At 43.2% G+C, this 18,954-nt stretch overlaps 1 protein-coding gene across 15 annotated transcripts in view; it reads left to right on the top strand.

Annotated features, from left to right (window-relative positions):
* Window positions 1-1,079: 1,079 nt before the first annotated feature.
* Window positions 1,080-18,954, top strand: part of CLOCK (clock circadian regulator) — a 163,180-nt gene continuing 145,305 nt past the window's right edge. For 7 of the 15 annotated variants that reach the window (XM_036334405.1, XM_036334427.1, XM_036334339.1 and 4 more), the window contains exons 1-2: window positions 1,334-1,516; window positions 2,636-2,719. The gene's annotated coding sequence lies outside the window, so the exon portion shown is untranslated. Of the gene's footprint in view, window positions 1,217-1,332; window positions 1,517-2,635; window positions 2,720-18,954 lie in introns of those variants that run through there. The other 8 variants (XM_036334456.1, XM_036334445.1, XM_036334437.1 and 5 more) reach the window with 4 other exon arrangements.

Below are 18,954 nucleotides of genomic sequence, written 5' to 3'. Positions count from 1 at the left end.
AAGAGGACAATGAAGCCATTAAAAAGGGCAAAGGTATTTTTTGAAGATATGTGCTCTAGATGATGCAGAATATGCGGAGGGATCACTTTCTCTAGGATAAAATCCAGACTCCACATGCTAGGAAATGCATTTAAACTCCCTTGATACGGTAGGATGCAACCTTGTTTCCTTTTTTTGCTACCAGTATCGGTTAGGATTCATGATCACCAGTGACAGATCTCCATACCTGAGCTATGGCTAAGAGAGAATTCAGAGCCAAGACTCAAATACAAGCAACAGTTTATTTAGAAAGTCACAGAGGTAGAAGGGAGCCAGCTGGCCCACCTGGGATTAGGAAACAAGTTACAGAAGCAAAAGAAAGGTGAGGGTTCAAGGCCAGGTGAAAAACTCCAAATGAACGCATGCTGACCTCCTCTTGCCTTCCTCCAGCCAAGGGCTGCGGTGCCATCTTCCCAGGCCTACCCACCAACAAGCAGCGACCCAAGCCGTGCCCGCCCAGGTCCCAGGACAGGGGACAGGGGTAACGGCTGTGTCTTCAGAAGCCCACTCAATCTTCTCAAACCCCCTCTCCCAGCTCCAGGAGGGGAAAAGGCGAGTGAGGCCGCTGGAGGGGGGAAATACGTCCTCCCCGGCATTTGCAAAGTAGTTTCCTTTTGAAGGGAGGGAGCGGGGATCCGCCTTTTGGCCTCCAGACCCTTCATCAGGCAGGAAGCTCCTTCCCCTCCATCGCGCTCCCAGCATCCAGGGTGGAAGCCGGCGTGGCCGCGACCTAACGTGACGCTCCCCGAACCGGCCGCACCCTCCGCCGGCCAGGCCCCGCCTCTCCGCGGCTTTCCAGTAACTGGTGCGCGGGGAAGAAAGAGGGCGCCAGGAAGATCCCGGCTCTCCTCCGTCCCCGGCGGCGGTCGCGGGCCGCGCGCACACGCACACGCGGCCCTAGGGAGCGGGAGTCGCCTCCGCAGCCCGGGATCCCCTCCGCGTCTCCGCGATGCTCCGCGGGGCCAGTCGCATGCGCACGGCGTCGCGCCGGGGAAAGCGAGAGTGAGGGGCGGGGCGGGCGCCCCGCGCTGGCCCTCGCGGCCCGGGGTCACCGACGGCGCATGCGCCGGGAGGGAGCGCAATCACAGACGCCGCTGGCGGCCGCCGGCGCGGAGGAGGAAACCCCCGAGCGCGCGGGCGCGGAGGAAATCTGGCCGCCGCCGCGTGCGCGCTCCCGGTGAGTGGCGCCCCAGCGGGTGGGCCCGGGGCCTGACGTCCGCGGGCTGCTGGCCTGGGCGGCGCATGCGCGCTCCCGGGGCCGGTGGAGGAGGGGAAGGAAGGGAGGGGGAGGAGGAGCGGGCGGCCGTAGCGGTGACTGTATTGGGGGTGGGCTGGGGACGCCGCTCACAGCCCCAGGTGCGGCTCGCGCCGGGAGCCGCCGAGTCCGCCGAAGGCTGCGGGGCTGGTGGTTCCGAGTCCGCGCCGCCGGACTCCCAGGTGGGGGAGGGAAGAAGCCGGAGCCGCGGCCAGCCACACGGTGAGGGCGCGGGGCAGGGGAGGGAGCGGGGCGCGGGGGGTGTGGGGTCGGGGGGCGGCGGCCGAGGGAGAGGGAGGCGGGAGCTGAAGCCCAAGTTTGGGCGGTCTCGGTGGAGTGTTTTTTTTCCTGGAGTTGGGGCGGAGGCCCGCCCTGTCTGCGGGGCCCTCCGGGGCAGCTGGGGTTACCTGCGGGGCAGGGGCGGGATTGGGGTGCGCGGCGGGGCCGGGTGGCTGGTGCGCCTAGCGGGGCGGGGACCGGTCCCCGCGGCAGAGCAGCCGGGGAAGCCGGAGCCCCAGTGCCGGCGGGGCTGTTGCTCGGGACCCGCTAGGCCTTGTGACCCACTTTATTCCTGTCACAACTTAGGCACGTTTGGAGCGGCGCCCAATGGGGCGCCGGGGCGGCCAGCTCCTCGGGAGGAACCCCCGCCCCCCGCCCCCCACCCCGAGGCGCCCGACCCGCGCGCCGCGGTTCCGAGCGGCCGGTGTCGCCGCCCTTGGGCCGGTTCCGTTAGTGGTTGTGGTTCCGGGCTCGGTCCCTGGGGAGCGGGTCGCCGGGCGCCCGGCTAGAGTGACTGCGCGGGTTCGAGGGCTCCGAGGCGGCGCGGGGTCTTCCTTCCCCGACCCCGCGCCTTCCTCCCGCCGCCCGCGATGCCGGAGTCTGGGCGGCCGGTCCCGCGCCCTGGCCCCGGTGTGACATTTCCGACGCGCAGCGCCGCGGCGCTTTCATTCCCGAGTGTTTTGCGGGTTGGGAGTCCTGTCGATGTAGAGCAGATCCCCGACAGCGGTTCTCAACCTGTGGGTCGCGACCCCTTTGGCGGTCGAAGGACCCTTTCACAGGGCTCGCCTAAGACCATCCTGTGTAGCAGATATTTCCATGACGATTCATCACAGTAGCAACATTACAGTTATGAAGTAGCAGCGAAAATAATTTTATGGTTGGGTCACAACATGAGGAACTGTATTTAAAGGGCCAGAAGGTTGAGAACCACTGCGCCTAAAGGGCAGGCTAGGCCTCTGACCCGGCAGGTGAGCGATCGGGTCAGGTGGTGCTTTCTTGTGATTAGTGTGCCACACTTTGCGACTTGAAAGCTTTTTAAACAACCAAATTCTTCTTTTACAGTAAAAGAAAAGCACAAGAAATAAAGGAACTTTTACTGTCATTGTTGACTCTTCCGCTGACACCCCAAGTCCCCCCCCAGAAAAGGTAATTTCCCTTGAGGATTGCATTCTAATTTGTAGTTTTAAGTGTCAAGAGGAGAACATTGTGGAATGTTTTCCCTCTGATTGAAAAACAAACATTCTAAAAAGGATATAATTTAGATAATGAGTTGCTTTCTTTGAAAGTTATCCTTTGGGACACCTCAAATCTGGATCGTTTTAAAACCTTGGGGGGAAAAATGAACTCAGGTGTCCAGTTGTTGAATAGCATACCGTTAAAGGTTAGCCCGGAGGAAGATGGTGAAAGCTGTGGCGGAGCTCGGCATGATTAGCTCTGAAATAAGAGTAAGGAAGCTTTCTGTGTACTGACAGGGAAAGACTTCCGAAGTATGTTATAAAAGTGGGGGGAAAACCACCGCCAAGGGGTAGGGCAGTGTGGGTGATATGCTGCTTTATGTGTTAAGGGAGGGGTGGAATACGAACATGCGCTTGTGTTTGCTTTCCTAAGGATAAAGGAACTCTGGGAAGATACTTGAAACTAGTAACGATGGGGGAGGCAGAAGTAGCAGCCTGAGGAGGGGACGATGAGAAATGAGATGTACACCGTTTTAAAAATATTTGTGACTCTGTTATGGGTTCATAAACTAGATGAAACAAAAATCCTGTCCTCCAGAATAATTTCCTCAATGGTTTTTGTCGGCTTGTCTCTCTTCCCTAATTTCTGATGATTTTGGCCATTTTCAATATGACTGCTTTTAATATTTTTTAGGAAAATGAACCAAATTGAAAGAAAGTTTAGAATAAGTTGGCTATTTTATACATTAGTTTTTAAGACGTTGACGTCACAAATTTAACTTTTGAAGATGTTTAATCATATTTTGCTTTGCTAAAATATATAATGACATTATTTACATTTGGCATTGTAGCTGGGTTATGCTGTTTTCAGATTAGTTTTTTGTCCCCCCTCCTCTTTTATCAGGAGTCACAGTTATATAAAATTTTACTTTTATTTTTTTTAACTCAATAGTTGCATGACAAAACAGTTGGAAAAGATGAATACTCAGTTAAAATAATAGAATTCATTGTCCAGTGTAGTTTGCTTTTCAGATTAGGAAACATTTTTATCTTAAGGAAATAAGACATGAGCCCCAGTAAATTGTAAATTTGTGTGTGTGTATATGTGTAATTCTTAATAAAAAATTAAAATAAAACTGAGACAGTGTTCTGGTAGTGCAAAAAACCAAAATTTTTATTACTTACAGACTGTTGTAAACATTGTATTAAGATTTTTTAAATCTCTGCCAGCCTAACCTTTCAGTTTAGCTTATATTTGAAGAGAGGATTCGTAGTTAGAGAGAATGGACATAATTTTGAGGGGGGTACTCAGCTCACTCTGGTGGCTAATATTGTATAATCAAAGTAATGAATATTGAATAGTGGGTGACAGTTGCTATGAGCATTTCTGTTTCTTTACCAATATTCCTTTTTATCTAATAGGATAGGATAATTGTTATTTCTGTTTGATCTGTAGGTCTCTAGTAGTCCAAAATGGCATTTTTCTTTTGAATTCCATGTAGATCTATTTAATCTTTTTGAAAAAATAAAATTAACATTTCAGAATTTTAATATTATAGAAGTTGATACTCTTGAAAAATTAAAACAATAGTGTAATACATGGATGGGCAAAAGTAGGTTTATGGTTGTGAGTTAGAGAAACGCAGTTTACTCTTGTATTATTCATTTATTTTTGTATTTTCCATAGGAACAACTGTAAATGTACTTTTGCCCACCCCTGTGTAATAAGTGAAAACCTCCTTTGCACAGTTCTACTTCTCACATCCCTCCCCAGAGATAACTGCTGTTAACACTGTTACATAACCATATATATGTATACATTTAATCCTCACCCAGGGATATGTTCATTGATTTTAGAAGGAGGGAGGGAGGAAAGGAGAGAAAGAAACATCCCATGTGAGAGAGAAACATGGATTGGTTGCCTCTCATCCGAAACTCACACCTAGGTATGTGCCCTGACTGGGATTTGAACCCAAAACCTTTTGGTGTATGGAACGCTACAACCAAATGAGCCACACTGGCCAGAGCCCTTATATATATATTTTTTACTGCGCATTTTCAAATATAGACGTTTCAAATTTGAATTGTCTTGATTAATATTCTGTTCTGCCTATTTATGTCTCTTCTGTGGGCTATGTTACTACCCACAGGACAGGGAGATGATTTGGAGTGTGTCAGAAAGTTTCACATATGATTTACACCTTAGGACATACACATCTTTTTACTTGCGAGGAGTTGATTTGGGGTGCATTGGCAGAGTTTGCAGTGCGGTCACTGATGAGCTTTGGTGTAGAGCAGTGGTTCTCAACCTTGGCTGCACATTAGAATCACCTGGGAATCTTTTTAAAATCCTGATTTCTTGGCCTCATCCTCCGGAAATTCTGTTTCTTTGTTACTAATGTTGTGGCCCCACCCCATAACAAAGAAACAGAATTTCCGAGAATGAGGCCCAGAAATCAGGATTTAAAAAAGATTCCCAGGTAATTCTAATGTGCAGCCAAGGTTGAGAACCACTGGTGTAGATTGAATTCAGGAAAAGGACTTAGATTCCGTAGCTTTTATAGGATTCTAGAGTCCACCTTCTAGGGTTTTCACCTGGCCAATAGCTCGCAGGTTAAACTTTGATTTTACTCTCCTGTACTTGCAGACCACTAGAAAGTCCGGAGATTACCTCAGCCTCTCCAGGTCCTCTGATCTGGGGCAGACTCTGTCTGTCCTTCACTAGGAGACATTGTTGACTTGGATGGAAGGAATCCGGCCTTTGAAGGGGAAAGGGAAGAAGAGGTCTTTTGGGAAGTTTGTGCATAGCAGCCGACAAGTAGTATGCAAACCCCCACCCACCCACTGTTTTCCCTGCAGAGAGAACACTACTGGTTTTGTTTTTTGCTTTTATGGTTCCAGAGGTTTTTGTTTTTAAACCAAGCTACAATGAATTGCTAAGCTTTAATTCTTTTTAGGTGACAAAGTCTGCAGAAAGTTCAGAGTATTAATCAAGACTCTTTAAGTTATGTGAGATACATAGAAAGACAGGTATAATTGACTCTGTCCTCAATGGGTTTGAAATCTAGTAGGGTTAAGTGAGTATGTACATATCGATTATAACACAATTTAGGATATGATGGATTCCAAAAGAAAAACATATACAAGGTTTGTAAGGGTGAGACTGTTTCCATCTTTTATTTGGGGGGACATGTGGTTTGGAGTATATCTCTCAACCTTTTAAATAGTTACAGAAGGATAGGACAAATTTTAAAAGCTCAAATCTTAGCTCTTAAGGAGTAAGGAAGTAAGGCTTAGTTGCATCCTTCTAGCAGGCATTTATGTGACTGATTTTATTTTGGTTGTTTTGTTTTTATTCTGTCCCACTGGAAAGAGCCATTTGATGCTTTATTTGATAATTATACAGCCTCTCAGATTTCAGGATTTTAGAAATATTAAATTAGGAAGTTAATTCTGTCAGTCAACTATTGTCTGTCATCTAATATTACAGGCAGTGTTAGTGTTAAAAGTAAATTGTTTCTTCCTATCACATTTCCTTTTGTCAGAGCACATATTTAATATACCTTCTCCTTCACATTTTAACTTCCAGTGCTGTGTCAAATAAAATATTTATTTTATTTTAAATATTTTAAACTATGAGGGCAAACAACATGGTAAAAAGTCAATCATCGTTCCACATTATAGCAAAACTACCCATTATTGTTTGTGTCTATTTACTTCCAGTTCTCAGATGCCTAAAGTAAAAAAATTTTAAGTGTAGTTTTTTATAGCCATTATACCAGTGAACATGGCTTTTTCTCCTTTTCTGAGTATAAAATTCTAGATGGAGTTGTATGAATTATTTATAGAATACTTTTAAGTGTCAGAGCAATTAAACCTTACTAATTAACTATAATTATTATAATGGCATTAGTATTTATAGTTCCTTTACAACCATTTGTTAGTTGTTCTTATAGCTTTGTTAGGTGAAACTTCTGTAAATCAGGTGGATAAGATATTCCTGTTTTGCTCTACGATTTCGATTATTCAAATGTTAAATTAATGTAAATGCATCCTCATAAGTATAATTTCAATTCTGAGTTATTATTAGTTTTAGAAACTACTTGTAAAACTACAGAAACTACTTGTAAAAATAAAAATTGTTTAAATCCTCACCCGAGGATATGTTTTTTATTTTAGAGGGAGGGAAAGGACAGAGAGAGAAAAATTTGTTAGAGAGAAACATCAGTCAGTTGCCTCCCATATGTGCCCTGACTGGAAATCAAACCTGCAACCTAGGTATGTGCCCTGACCGGGAATCAAACCCGCAACTTTTTGGTATACAGGAAGATGCTCCAACCAACTGAGCTACCAGCCAAGGCTGTAAAAAATAAAATTTTATGAATTGCTTTTGATTTATAGGATACTGTTCAGAATGTCATTTACCTTTTACTTTTAAGAAATATTTTATTTTTATTTTTACATCAATAAAGTCAAATAGTATGACAAAAATTCCCATCTTTTTCAAAGAGGCATTTAATCAGGTACTTAAAATTTTAATTCTTACCCCAAATAGTAGAAGATGAAAATATAGGTTGATTAACGATTAAAAAACACACAAACAACCAGAAATGTGTATTGTATTAATGAGGGTTAAACCATATGCCTAGGCTAAGAATTTATCATTTGTATTAAAATATGGCTTTGCCCTGCCCCTGTGTGGCTCAGTTGATTGGGCATCATCCTGTTCGCGGAAAGGTTGCCAGTTCCATTCCCCATTAGAGCACATGCCTGGGTTGCAGGCTTGATCCCCAATAGGGGGTGTGCAGGAGGCAATGAATGGGTGTTATGCTCTCAGATCGATGTTTCTCTTTGCCCCTCTCCTCTTCTCTCCCGCTCCCTCTCACTTATTCTCTCTCTCAAATCAATAGAAATATCTTTTAAAAAAACATGGCTTTAATGTGAATACTTGCCTTTCTTTCTTAACTCCCTCCCCCTTATAAAAATAGTGCAACCCTAATGTAGAAACCTGGGAAACACACACAAAAAGCATGAATTAAAATTTTAAGATAACAGTGAAAATCCCACCACAAAGAGATGCTATTGTTAACCTTCTAGAATATTTTCTTCCTGCATTTTATTTAGCCATTATATAAGTATATGTACACATATCTATGCTAATAAAAGAGTAATATGCTAATTAAACCGGGAGACCTTCTGGGAGACCTTATGGACTTCCTTCCGGACAAAGCCATGGTGGCGGGGCCGAGGCAGAGGTGGTTAGGGGCGATCAGATTAGCTGTGAAAAAAAGAATAGGGAAGCTTTCTGTGTACTGGCATGGAAAGATTTCCAAAGTATGTTATAAAAGTCGGGGTGGGGGGGCGGGAAATAAGGTATAGGACAGTGTGAATGATATGCTACTTTATGTGTTAAGGGAGGCAATTGGGAGTGAGCAGGCCGGCAAGTAGGAGGGCAGTTGGGGGCGATCAGGCTGGCGGGGGGGGGGGCAGTTGTGGGTGAGTTGGCCGGTGGGGGGAGGCAGTTGGGGGCAAGCAGGCTGGCAAGGGGGGCAGTTGGGGATGATCAGGCTGGAAGGGGGTGGCAGTTGGGGCAATCAGGCCAGCAGCAGAGTGGTTAGGGGCAATCAGGCAGGCAGGCAGGTAAGCGGTTAGGAGCCAGCGGTCCCGGATTGCGAGAGGGATGCAGGCCAGGCTGAGGGACACGCCCCCATGCACGAATTTCGTGCACTGGGCCACTAGTCTATAGATATAAAAGCCTAAGCAACCGAACAACTGAATGACTGGTCCACCGATTGCTATGATGTGCACTGACCATCAGGTGACAAACACTCAATGCACAGGATCGGGCTCCCTCCTGTCTGGATTGGGCCTGCTGGGATTGGACCGAAACTGGCTATCCGACATCCCCTGAGGGTTCCTGGATTGTGAGAGGGTGCAGGCCAGGCCGAGGAACCCCACCAGTGCACGAAATTGTGGACTGGGCCTCAAGTAGACACATAATGTTACAAAATGGGCTCATAATGCATCTGTTGTAGTGCAAAGTACTCTTCACTTAACAATGAATCTTGAACATTTTTATGTTAGTATTTTTCTACAACATGATTAATTTTAATAGCTATGTAGTATTCTCTGTAATTTACTGGTCTTTTTCTGTTGAACACTTAATTTTCTAATTTTTAAAATAATGATGTCACTTTTAGAAGTGACAGCATTGGTCACGTAGTGTTGATACTTGATAAAAATTTCAATAGGATAATATTCAGAAGAATTAGAATTCAAGTAGAATGATACTATATAGCTCACAGATTAAACAAATTTTGTGCTTTTTAAAAAAATGCCACAATTATATAATAAATTATTAAATCATGATTCATAATAATGAATCTCAGATTTTTTTATAATGGTGTATCTTTTTTCTAAAGTATGTTTTACTTTGAATTATATTAAATTAACCTTGCATTTCAGGAGCATAAATCATTTGGATAGCAGTGCTCTTGAAGAAGTCTAAGTAATGTAGGAGTCTATAAAACAGTCTGCATTAAAAATTTGAGCTATCCCATTTATTACAGTAGTTTAAGTCCAGTAGAGAGGTTTTTGATTGCTCTAAAACACTTCCTTAAAAGGAAAATCTAAATACCAAGAAAGAATCCTGTGTCATCCAAAGAATTGACATCAGCTTTGTAACAGGATTTCCGTGATATTTTATTCAACTTCTAGGTATCTGTATCCTTCAGTTTAAATGGGGGAGAAAAACTATGTTAACTATTTTCAAGATAGATACAGTCTTAAAGTTTAGTGCAATAGTTTTAATGTCTTGCCTATTTTTGGAAGTTATACATTTTCTCAGGTTTTTATGATTACTTTTGATAGTGACTGCCTTTTGCTTTATCTTTTGTCATGAAATCAGGGAATTTCAAAATATTTATTATTCCTTGTATTCTCAAAGACCTGACCAGATTGTTAAAATATCTGGTTTCATTCTAAATATATTATTATTTATAGTAATAGAGATAACAAAGTATTTTAACAGGATCTTAATTACTTATATCTATAGCATGGTGTAGTGATTAAGAGTATAGGGCTAAAGGTAGCCTGCTTAGAATCCAAATACTGGCTCTTCTGCTTATATGAGCTTGGACAAATAGTACCTTAATTTCTCATTTATAAAATGAAGGTAATTTTAGTTCTATATATTCTGTGAAGATTAATGAAATAACACATGCAAATTTCTTAGAACAGTGAGCATTTAATACATAGTTAAGTGTTCAGTAAATGTTAGTCATTATTCCTTGTTTCATTACTTTTATACTGTGTATCAAACAGGGCTCTTATCCTTTTTTTGTGGAGGGATTGTCACAATTTAAATGTATTTAAATAAGTTGCTTAGAGTTTTGTATTTATAGAGAGAGTTTGGGAGTACTTGACCTTTTTATGTGACTTATAATAATAAAGTTCTAGAACATGTTTCCATTATGCATGGTATTGTATAGTTTTTTGAAAACCCTTTGCCAAGTACAGTTTTGGTTCACAAAACTGATGACTGTTGTAACTGCAATTTTAAATGAAATGATATTAGAAGTTATTTAGGAAAACCCCCCAAATTAAAATGAAAACTGTTAGGACTTAAGTTTTATTTTACAGCTTTAACTTATATTGTTTAACAGGAATTCCACAAATATTTATTAGAAGCAAGAAGCGATATGAGAGGAACAGTAGTTAATGGAAAAAGCTATTTCCAACTCATATTTTTTGTCTCCATCAGAAATGGTGACAATATAATATAGTTGTAATTATAAAGATGTTAGTTTCACCAGTAGAGTTTATTGTGTGAAATATGTTTATACCATTTGTCTTCTTTTTAAACTTGATCATATTCTATTTTTCTGTATGTCTGTTACTTTGTGCAAGCTGATCTTTATTAAAATTTTTAATCTGATTTTTTTCTTTTGAAAAATAGTTTTGTGGTTTTTTATAAAAATTAGTCTTGCTCCTTGGAAAAGAATTACAGTACCAAAACCTACAAAAATAATCTATGAAAAACATAACTTAAAATCTTAGGAATAAATTCTGTTAATATATTCTTCAGCATATTCTTAGGCATTTGTGTGTATATGTATGTACATGTACATGTTACAGCTTTATAGCAAGTAGAATATGCAGTTTTGTAAACTAGTTTTCTCGATGTTTTTGCTTATGACTAAACTAGACGCCCGGTGCACGAAATTTGTGCATGGGGAGGGGGGTCCCCTTAGCCCAGCCTGCACCCTCTCTAATCCGGTACCCCTCAGGGAATGTCCAACTACCGGTTTAGGCCCAATCCCCGGCAGTCGGACATCCCTCTCACAATCTGGGACCAATGGCTTCTAACTGCTCACCTGCCTATCTGCCTCATCGCCCCTAACTGCCCCCCCTTCCCCTGCTGGCCTGGTCACCCCCAACTGTCCCCCAAGCCGGCCTAGTCACTGCCCCCCACTCGCCGGCCTGGTCCCCTTTAACTGCCCACCCACTGGCCTGGTCACCCCTTACTGCCCCCACTGTTGTCCTGGTCGCCCCAACCCACCCCCCCAGCCCCCCCTCCCCCCCGCTGGTTACCCCTCACTTTCCCTCTCTGCTGGCCTGGTCGTCCCTTACTGCCCGCCCCCTGCCAGCCTGGCCGCCCCCAACTGCTCCCCCTGCGGGCCTGGTTGCCCCATGCAACCTGCTGTTTGGTTGTTTGGTCACCCCTCACCCTCTGCTGGCCTGGTCGCCCCATGAAGCCTGCTGCTTGGATGTTTGGTCGCTGCTCACTAAACCCTCTGCTGGCCTGGTCGCCCCACGCAGCCTGCTGCTCAGTCGTTTGGTTGGCCCTCACTAACCCCCCTGCCGGCCTGGTTGCTCCACGCAGCCTGTTCAGTCGTTTGTTCGGTTGTTTTGGTTGTGACAGTTGCTTAGGCTTTTATATATATACTAGAGGTCTGGTGCACAAAAATTTGTTCACTCGAAGGCGAAGGGGGGTCCCTCAGCCCGGCCTGTGCCCTCTCACAGTCTAGGACCCCTCAGGGGATGACCACCTGCTGGCTTAGGCCCGCTCCCCGGGGGATTGGGCCTAAGATGGCAATCAGACATCCCTCTGGCAACCCGGCAGCTATTGGGGGATGTCCACTTGCCAACGGGGAGCAGACCTAAGCTGCACTCAGACATCCTTAGCACTGCTGAGAAGGCAGGAGAGGCTCCCACCACCACCACTGTACTGGCAGCCATCAGACTGGCTTGTGGCTGAGCAGAACTCCTCCATGTGGGAGCGCACTGACCACCAGAGGGCAGCTCCTGCATTGAATGTCTGCCCCCTGGTGGTCAGTGTGTGTCATAGTGACCAGTCATTCCCAGTCTTTCTGCTGTTAGGGTCAGTTTGTATATTACCCTTTTACTAAATAGGATAGAGGCCTGGTGCACGGGTGGGGGCTGGCTGGTTTGCCCTGAAGGGTGTCCCGGATTAGGGTATGGGTCCCGCTTGGGTGCCTGGCCAGCCTGGATGATGGGTTGATGGCTGTTTGCAGCTGGTCACACCCCCTTCAGGGTGGGGGTCCCCACTGGGGTGCCTGGCCAATCTGGGTGAGGGGCTGAGGGCCGTTTTCAGGCTGGCAGGCAACTGAAGCTCCCAGCCTCTCCTTTTTTTTCTGTTTTTTGTTTTTTTTTAATTCTGGGATTTATTTACCTTCTATAGCTGTCACTGGAGCTGAGAGCCGGCTCCAGCTCTGAGGCCCGGCTCCAGCTCTGAGGCTGTGGCTGGCTGAAAGCAGGTATCTGGGTTTGTTTAGCTTCTATAATTGAAACATTGTTGCCATCACTGCCGCTCTAAGCTCTGAGTCCAGTGGTGGCTGAAAGCAGGTATCTGGAGCTTGTTTAGCGTCTATAATTGCAACTTTGTTGCTTAGGGTGTAGCTTAGAGCAGGGCGAGGCACGCGGGGAATGTTGGCTTCCTCCGTCACTGGAGCAAGCAAGCCTCATGTTCGCTTCAGCTGCCTGGCTCCCGGCCACCATCTTGGCTGGAGATTAATTTGCATATCTCGCTGATTAGCCAATGGGAAGGGTAGCGAAGTTACGGTTAATTACCATGTTTCTCTATTATTAGATAGGACTAGAGGCCCAGTGCACAAAAATTTGTGTGCACTCACGGGGGTCCCTCAGCCCAGCCTGTGCCCTCTCACAGTCTGGGACCCCTCAGGGGATGACCACCTGCTGACTTAGGCCCGCTCCCTGGGGGATTGGGTCTAAGCTGGCAGTCAGACATCCCTCTGGCAGCCCAGGAGCCCTCGGGGGATGTCCACTTGCCAGCAGGGAGCAGGCCTAAGCTTCAGTCGGACATCCTTAGCGCTGCTGAGGAGGCGGGAGAAGATCCCACCACCACTGCTGTACTGGCAGCCATCAGTCTGGCTTGTGGCTGAGCAGAGCTCCCCCTGTGGGAGTGCACTGACCACCAGGGGGAAGCTCCTGCATTAAGCGTCTGCCCCCTGGTGGTCAGTGTGTGTCATAGTGACCAGTCATTCCCAGTCTTTCTGCTGTTAGGGTCAATTTGCATATTACCCTTATATAGGATAGAGGCCTGGTGCATGGGTGGGGAGCAGCTGGTTTGCCCTGAAGGGTGTCCCGGATCAGGATGGGGATCCCGCTGGGGTGCCTGGCCAGCTTGGGTGAGGGGCTGAGGGCCGTTTTCAGGCTGGCCACACCTCCTTCAGGGAGGGGGGTCCTGCTGGGGTGCCTGGCTAGCCTGGGTGTGTGGCTGATGGCTGTTTTCAGGCTGGCCAAGACCCCCAGTGGGGAACCTCACCCCATGAGGGTGTGGCCAGCCTGGGTGAGGGGCTGGTGGCTGTTTGCAGGTTGGCCACAGCCCCTTCAGGGTAGGAGTCCCGCTGGGGTGCCTGGAAAGCCTGGGTGAGTGGCTGATGGCTGTTTGCAGGTTGGCCACAGCCACCAGCCACCCAAGCTCCCAGTGAAGGCTGGCTGGAAGCAGTTATCTGGGATTTATTTATCTTCTATAATTGAAACTTTGTTGCCTTGAGCGGAGGCCACAGCCGGCCAGGGCAGGCGGGAAGCTTGGCTTCCTCCATCGCTGGGGCAACGAAGCCTCCTGCTTGCTATAGCTCCTTGGCTGCCGGCCACCATCTTGGTTGGGTTAATTTGCATGTAGTCACTCTGATTGGCTGGTGGGCATGGCTTGGGTGTAGCAGAGGTGCAGTCAATTTGCATGTTTCTCTTTTATTGGATTAGATATAGATATTTTTTAATTCTCACCCTGGGGTATTTTTCCATTGACTTTTAGGGAGGGTGGAAGGGAGAGGGAGAGACAGAGAGAAACATTGGTGTGAGAGAGAGACATCGATTGGTTGCCTCCTGCACAAACCCCAAGCAGGGTGGGGAAACTTGCAACCAAGGTATATGCCCTTGACCAAAATTGAACCCAGGACCCATCAATCCAAGGGCCAATGCTCTGTCCACCGAGCCAAACTGGCTAGGGCAGTGGTACAGCATTTTTGAATTGCTAAAAGAAAAGAAGTCAACCCAGAATTCTGTATCAAGCAAAAATTAGCTTTCATGAATGAGTGTCAAACAAAGACATTCTCAGGTGAAGAAAAAGCCCCACACAGCCTGCTGCTGAGTTGTTTGGTCATCCCTCACTAACCCCCTGCCGTCCTCGTCCCCCCATGCAGCCTGTTTCGTCGCCCATTTGGTTGCGATGTTCGCTTAGGCTTTTATTTATAGATAGAGCTATTCATTGTTTTTATCTAGTTTTAGTCTTTTACTTTGAGTAGTTCATTTACATTTTTGCTGATAATAGTTGAGTTTATAACTACTATCCATTTTGACTTTTCTTTGAGTCATGTGTTTTGCTTTCCCTTTTATACTTAATATATTTTTTCATTTGTGTTAATAAAATTATTTTTATTCTGTATTTCCCATTATTAGCTTATTATACTAGTATATTATATCACTATATCTTTAGTGGTGATTCCAGAGATTACAAAGCATACTTAATAGTATAATATAAGTTACTTGTACCATTCCCCAATAATGCCAGTTCCTTACACTTAACTCCTACTCTAGTCTTTTTGCATTATCATTCTGCATTTTATTTATACACTAGAGGCCTGGTACACGGGTTGGGTCCCTAGGCCTGGCTGGTGATCAGGGCTGATTAGGGCCTTCTGGCTGCTGCCCGGGCCTTCCTTCCCCAGCTGCTGGCTGGCACCTTCCTTCGTTCTCTGTCGCCCCCTGGTGGTCAGCGCACATCATAGCGAGCAATCGAACTTCCTGTCTCCCAGTTGAACTCCTGAGGAGACACTTTGCATATTAGCCTTTTATATATATAGATATTTTAAACTCTAGAAAACATTATTAGTTTGGTTTTGAATAGGCAATTTTTGTTCATATTTATCCTTTCTAGAGCTCTTCCTTCCTGTATTTCTGTGTTTCTATCTGGGATAATTTTCCTTCTTTCTGGATAGCTTCCTTTAGTATGTATATTAATACTGGTCTTCCTACTGACAAATATTTCCATTTTTTGACTGTCAGAAAACATCTTAATTTCACCTTTTTGGAATAATATTTTCACTGGGTATAGAATTCTAAGTTGGTAGTTATTATCTTTCTTCATTTTTAAAACATTTCATTGTCTTCTGGCTTTCTGTTGAAGTTAGTTACCAATTTTATTGAAAGTAATATATCAACTTGTAGTCTTGCTGAGAATAATGTCTTTTGTGTTTATTTGGCAACTTTTAAGACTTTCTCTTGTTTTTTTTTTGGGTAGTTTGGCTAGGATGTGTTGAGGTGTGGTTTTCTTTGTAAATATTTTTCTTTACGTTCATAGAGCTTTTTAATCTATAGCTTGATGCTTTTTAGTTTTGTAAAGTTCTCAATCATTACCTCTTCAATTATTGCTTCTACTTTTTTTCCTTTACGTGTTCCAATTTAAAAAAAAATTGTTACATCCAATGATCACGTTCCACATGTTTCATAAGAATTTTTTTTTTCCTCCTATACTTTAGTTTGGATATCTTCTAATGACCTATTTTCCAGTACACCAAAATTGTCTTTTTTGTCCAAGCCCATCTATTGTGTTCTTAATTTTACATTGTAACTTTGAGTTCTAGAATATCCATTTAATCCTATTTTAGAGATTTTTAATAGAATCCAATTCTCTTGAACATATTGATTATAGCTATTTAAATGCTTTTCTATTAATATCAATATCTGCATTATCCATTGGCTTACTTACATTGTTTTCCTATTGGTTATTGGTCATGTAGTTGTATGGTTTTATCTCTTCACATGTTTGCTAAGTTTTTCAAGAAATGTGCCCATTTTATCTAAGTAATTGACTTTATTGATAATGTTGTTTATAATCTTTTATTATCCTTTAAATAGCTTTAGAATCTGTAATGAGCCTATTTGTATAATCTAAAGAAATTCAATATCATCCCTAATATTGGTAATTTATGTGTTCTTTTCCCCTGATCAGTTTAACCAAAGATTTATCAACTTTATTAAGGTTCTTAAAGAATTGGTTTAACAGATAGTAAATCTGTTTTTTTCTTTTTGTTTGTTTGTTTTTTACTTATTTTTGCCTTGATCATTTTTCCTCCTTGCCTTTGTCAGCTCCTAGCGGCCACATGCTTTACTTGGCTTGAGGCCCCTTCTTCCATCTTTTTTTTTTTTTTAAATATATTTTATTGATTTTTTAACAGAGAGGACAGGAGAGGGATAGAGAGTCAGAAACATCGATGAGAGAGAAACATCTATCAGCCGCCTCCTGCACACCCCTCACCGGGAATGTGCCCACAACCGAGGTACATGCCCTTGACTGGAACCGAAACTGGGACCCCTCAGTCCGCAGGCTGACGCTCTATCCACTAAGCCAAACCAGTCAGGGCCTTCTTCCATCTTTTTAAATTTATTTATGAATGAATGACACTATTACAGATATCCCCCATTTCTCCCTCCTTTGCCTACATCCACCCAGCCCTCTATCCCCGCCTTCACCATACTGTTATCTGTGCCATGGGCTATGCATATATGTCAGTAATGGCAAACCTTTTGAGCTCGGCGTGTCAAAATTTTGAAAAACCCTAACTTAACTCTGGTGCCGTGTCACATATAGAAATATTCTTAATTTTTTTTTGGTATTTGCAACCATAGTAAAAAAAAAGATTTATACTTTTGATATTTATTTTATATATTTAAATGCCATTTAACAAAGAAAAATCAAAAAATATGTATAAAATGAACAAAAACAGAAAAACAATGTACATTTAGGAAAAAATAAAAAAAATGATAATCAAATGGTACGAAAACTAGAAATTAGTGACTTTTTTGGTGCTGAAGTTTGTCTGCTAATTCTTCAATTGCAGGTTCACACTTGGTGCACTTCAAGGCCAAGCAAGCGCCACTAACTTTATCTGTTAGCCGGTTTCTTTTGTTCATTTTAATATTATTTAAGGCTGAGAACAAAGTCTCACAAAAATATGTTGATGAAAAAATTGTTAGCAAAGCCATCACTAGATTTTTTATGTCGCTAAAAGTGTCAGGTACTCTGTTCCAAGCACTCAAAATTTCTTGTTCGTTGTTGCACTCTTCTTCATTATCCAGACGATTTTGTTCCAGATTTTCAAGTTTCGACCTTAAGTCGACAAACACATGAGTCCAAATGCTACCTTGAAAATCTGCAAGTTGCATCTCTAAATCGTCAATTTGCATCCATTGGAAATTCTTTAATACCAAAGTACTGTAAACAACTACATCCGGATACTTAATTATTTTAATGGTCTGTTCTAGGCTTCTAAATTGGTTGAATCTTTCGCTAAACTGTTCAAATAATGAGTTTACTATATTCTGGTACATAAGTATGGACTCCATTACATTCGTTGTAGTGGCCTTCTCGAAATACTTTTTTATCCGAGGAAAATACTTATAAGTTTTAGTTTCAATATCTCGAAAATTTTAAGTTTACTTTCAAAAGATTTGATGTATCCAAACATAACGTCAATACTTTTGCCAAAACTTTGTAATTTTAAGTTCAGTTCATTCATATGAACAGAGAGGTCTGTAAAAAACATCAAATTGCTGACCCACTTATAATCATTGATCTGAGGAAAGTTTGCCAGATCCTTATTCTCAATAAATACCGTAATTTCTTCAAAGCACTCCACAAATCGCTCAAGTACTTTACCATGACTCAGCCATCTCACATTATTGAACATCAATAGTCCACTGTAGGTTGAATCAACTTCCTGTAAAAGTGCAGAAAAATTCTCGCTTGTGAAGGGGTTGAGAAGCTATAAAATTCACAATTTTTGTTACAACTTACATTAAATCATTCAATTCTGAGAATCCCGATTTGGCACACAACACCTCATGATGGATAATGCAATGAAAAGGTACAAGTGGATGTCTAATAGCTTCCATAAACAATTTCAGGAATCCCACATTTTTCCCCACCATATTTGGTACCCCATCTGTCGTGACTGACACAATTTTAGAGATATCAATGTTTAGGTCACCGAATGTTTTTATAACAACCTTACATATTTTGTTTCCTGATGTACTTATTGGCACTAATTCTAGCTTTTCAACTCTTTTCTCATTGTGAGACCATCAGAATATCTAGCAATAATGGCTAACCAAGCATTTGATGTGACATCAGTAGTTTCATCAAGAGAAATCGAAAAATATTTATAACTATTTAAATCTTTTTTTTTAATTGATGCTGTACGTTTTGTTAAGATCTATTATTCTGTCTTTGATAGTATTTCTACTGAGTGGTAACTCAGAAATTCTTTTAATAATATCATCTTTATTTTTCATATCGTGAAATAGAGCTGGTGCACATCTTAGAAATGTTTCCATAATAAATTCTCCGTCACGAGGGCTTTTCCATACTGAGCTATGGAGTGAGCAATACAGTAACTTGCTGATGTTAAATTTGTAGAGCATCTTACAAATTTAATGATGGAATTTGATTGACTTTTATAGAGGTGTAGCTGCCTAGAAATGTATTCCTTTCTTTCATCGATATTTTTTTTCAAGAGCGGACAATGATTAGTTTCAAAATGTCTCTTTACATTCCACATTCTGCTTACTACCGTTTCATTACACAGTATGTACAATGATCTGTTGTTTCTGTCGACAATTCCGTACATCTCTGTCCATATGCCTTGAAAGGGTCGGCTACTG

Source organism: Myotis myotis, unplaced genomic scaffold (assembly GCF_014108235.1).
Source record: "Myotis myotis isolate mMyoMyo1 unplaced genomic scaffold, mMyoMyo1.p scaffold_m19_p_1, whole genome shotgun sequence".
Taxonomy (NCBI): Eukaryota; Metazoa; Chordata; class Mammalia; order Chiroptera; family Vespertilionidae; genus Myotis; species Myotis myotis.
This window is presented reverse-complemented; position numbering and strand designations above follow the sequence as displayed.